Source organism: Dioscorea cayenensis, chromosome 12, assembly GCF_009730915.1.
Source record: "Dioscorea cayenensis subsp. rotundata cultivar TDr96_F1 chromosome 12, TDr96_F1_v2_PseudoChromosome.rev07_lg8_w22 25.fasta, whole genome shotgun sequence".
In the NCBI taxonomy this organism is placed as follows: Eukaryota; Viridiplantae; Streptophyta; class Magnoliopsida; order Dioscoreales; family Dioscoreaceae; genus Dioscorea; species Dioscorea cayenensis.
Genome location: NC_052482.1, coordinates 8,624,852 through 8,628,708, shown reverse-complemented (window position 1 = coordinate 8,628,708; position 3,857 = coordinate 8,624,852). Strand labels below are relative to the sequence as shown.

At 41.2% G+C, this 3,857-nt stretch overlaps 1 non-coding gene across 1 annotated transcript; it reads left to right on the top strand.

Annotated features, from left to right (window-relative positions):
• The first annotated feature begins 1,305 nt into the window (after positions 1-1,305).
• Positions 1,306-1,411, top strand: LOC120274306. Its single transcript, XR_005540835.1, has one exon. It is a non-coding gene; the product is annotated as a small nucleolar RNA R71 (small nucleolar RNA).
• The last annotated feature ends 2,446 nt before the right edge of the window (positions 1,412-3,857 follow it).

Below are 3,857 nucleotides of genomic sequence, written 5' to 3'. Positions count from 1 at the left end.
GACAAACTGTAAGGTCATTTGGGTTGGTCTTGGTTTTCCCAATCCCAATTTTTGAAACAATGTGTATGGCATGACATTAATACTGGCTCCCTAATCGGCCAAAGCTTTTTCTTTCTCAAAACCTCCGATTGCACATGGTATGATGAAGCTTCCTGGATATTTCATTTTTTTTTGGCAAATTTTTCTGAAGCATTGCCGAACAATTCCCTTCCAGCACCACACCCACACTCTCTTCCATCTTCCTCTTGTTGGTCCAGAGGTCTTTAAAGAACTTTGCATAGAGAGGCATTTGGGACAACGCCTCTACAAATGGAATGTTGATATGTAACTGCTTGAATAGATCAAGAAAATTTCTATGTTGCTCATTAACTCGGTCTTTATTCAAACACACTGGATTAGGAATTCTTGGATTATATGAAGGGGGTGACACAACTGGGCCGTTCTCCTTGTCTTGCACCTTATCTTTTGGCTTTTCTTGAGGAATTTCAATAGTCTTCCCAGTAGGGGTTTTAGCTTGAAGAATTTCAGAATTTTTCTCAGCGGTGAGCTTTTCTTAGAGCTCTCGACCACTCTTGAAAGTGATTACCTTCACTTGCTCTCTTGGGTTATAGTCTCAATGTTACTTGGCCAGCTTCCCAGAGGTGCTAATGATTTCGCTATTTGTCCCACTCAACTCTTCAAATTGTGTCAGGAAGCAGTGTGATTGCAGAGTTTTGCCTCTATGTTTTGGAACCTTGTGTCGGTTGCTTAAATGAACATTGATAAAACCCTTTCTAATTCTGAAACTCTCTCTGGAATCGAAGATGTTTGCTGAAATCCTGGTAGGCAGTGGCCTTTTGCTGCCCTTTAATTCATCATGAGAGATTTGGGTTGTTTTCTCCACCCTTGGTTGAAGGTGTTGCTATAAGGATTATTTTGTCCTCTTTCCTAACTACCCACAAAATCTTCTTCAATTAGGGCTGAAGTACCAATAGAGATAGGAAAATCGGATGACATATGCAAACACCCACAACCATCATAACTTATGATTGTGGCTACCTTTGATGAAGTCAAAGTATCTAATTTCTTTGTCAATACCACTACTTGGGCTGCCAAGGATGTAACCGCATCAATCTCATGGAGTCCGGCCACTTTCTTCTTTTCTCTTGCATTCAATTGGTAGCTATTCAAACCCATCTCTTCAATCAATTGTCGGGCTACTTGGGGGGTTTTATTTCCCAATGTTCCTCCTGCAGTAGCATCAAGAAGTTGTTTGGTTCTTGACTTCAACCCATAAAAAATTTGTTAATAACCATCCATTCGGGGAACCCATGTTGTGGACACTTCCACAAGAGGTCGTTAAATTGTTCCCATGTCTCAAATAAAGATTCAAGCTTCATCTTAACAAATGTAGATATCCCATTATGAAGCTTTGCTGATTTTCCTAAAGGAAAATACCTTGCAAGGAAAGGTTTGACCATTTTGTTCTATGTTGTGATGGAAGCTCTTGGCAATGAATAGAGCCATGATGTGGCCCTTCCCTTCAATGAGAATGGGAAAGCTCTCAAGAAAATTGCATCATCCGAAACCTCATTAATCTTCAACATGTCACACACTTCAAGAAAATTCTTGATTTGGAATATGCATTTCTAAAGGAGGACTCTAAACTCCCCATAATCGTGGCGTCGAACTTTTCTGCGGAGCAAAAGGATAAGCTTGTTAGCATGTTGAAAAAGCACAAATCGACTATCGCATGGAAGATTTCCGGCATTAAGGGTATAAACCCATCATTCTGCACTCATAAGATCCTAATGGAGGATGACTATAAATATGTAATTCAACCTCAGCGAAGATTGAACCCGAATATGAAGGAGGTTGTTAAGGCAGAGGTAATAAAACTTTTGGATGCAAGAATCATCTACCCCATATCCGACAGCAAGTGGGTGAGTCTGACCCAAGTTGTCCCGAAGAAAGGAGGAATAACAGTAGTGAGGAATGAAAAGAATGAGTTAATCCCCACGAGGACAGTTACTGGTTGGCGAGTCTGCATTGATTATAGAAGGCTAAATGACGTCACTCGGAAAGATCACTTCCCTTTGCCCTTCATTGGCCAAATGTTGGAGCGATTAGCAGGACATCATTTCTACTGTTTCCTTGATGGCATGTCTGGATACTTTCAAATTCCGATAGCCCCAGAAGATTAGGAGAAAACCACATTTACTTGCCCTTATGGTACCTTTGCTTATAGAAGAATGCCTTTCGGGTTGTGTAACGCCCCTGCAACATTTCAGCGTTGCATGATGGCCATTTTTGACGACTTTCTCGAAGATATTATGGAAGTTTTCATGGATAACTTTTCAGTGTTCGGGGACTCTTTTGATGCTTGCTTAAACAATTTGGAAAGAGTATTAGTGAGATGTGAAGAGACGAATCTCGTCCTTAACTGGGAGAAGTGTTACTTTATGGTGCAAGAAGGCATCGTTCTTGGACATAAGATTTCTCAGGCAGGTATGGAGGTGGATAAGGTAAAGATTGAGATAATTGACAAACTTCCACCATCTATGAATGTGAAAGGGATCCGCAGTTTCTTCGGTCATGCAGGTTTTTACAGAAGGTTTATTAAGGACTTTTCAAAAATCTCTCAACCGTTGACCAAACTTCTGGAAAAGGATACCCCTTTTGACTTCGGGAACGACTGTCTAAATGCATTCAATGTATTGAAAGAGAAGTTAGTGCAAGCACCAATCCTGACAACACCGAAGTGGGATGAGCCATTCGAAGTAATGTGTGATGCTAGTGATTATGCAGTGGGAGCGGTTTTAGGGCAGAGAAGAAATAAGCAATTTCAACCGATCTATTATGCTAGCAAGACCCTCACAAGTACACAAGAGAATTACACCACTACTGAAAAGGAATTATTAGCAGTAGTGTATGCTTGTGATAAATTCAGACCATATCTCATCCTATCTAATGTCACCGTGTTCACAGATCATTCTGCACTCCGTTATCTCATGAACAAGGCAGATGCAAAGACGAGATTGATTCGGTGGATATTGTGGTTGCAAGAATTCGATATGGAAATCAAAGATAAAAAAGGGACAGAGAATGTGGTTGCCGATCATTTGTCGAGATTAGAAGGTTGTGAGGGGCAAGAACCGGCAAGCAAGGAAGTTAATGATTTCTTCCCCGAAGAACACCTGTATGCGGTACAGGAATCAGAATCAGAAGATACCCCATGGTTTGCGGATTTTGCAAATTATCTGTTAGGAAAGGTATTGAAGCAAGGCTTAAGCTTTCAATAGAAGAAGAAATTTTTCAGTAATCTAAAGAATTTCTTCTGGGAAGATCCGTACCTGTTCCGTATTTGCGCAGATCAGGTGGTGCGAAGGTGTGTTTCTAGGGAGGAAGGGTGGAACATCATTGCACATTGTCACTAAGGCCCAGTGGGGGGGCACTATGCGTCAAGTCAAACTACAGAGAAGGTTCTAGCTGCTGGGTTCTACTGGCCGATGATAAGTGCTTGTGCGATATGAATGCGAAGCGTTCATTCCTTATGTTGAGCATTACTTTTCTCTGGTTTTTACATTAATATGTGTGTTTTTATGTTACTTTTATGCAGGTAGGGCTGTGAGGCTAAGTATGAAGAAAATAGGCCAATGTGGATCATAATGCACCTATTTTGGAGGAGATCTTGCTAAGGTTCAAATGCAAAGACATAGGACAGGTGTGAGATGCTAGAGTGTGTGCCAACCTCCTCGCATTCGAGTGAGGACATCCATTTGGAGGGGCACAAAGACAGTCACACTCGAGCATTCCGTCTTATGCATACAAGAACAAGAACCCCACCAACATATATATCATTGAAGAAGCAAGTGATT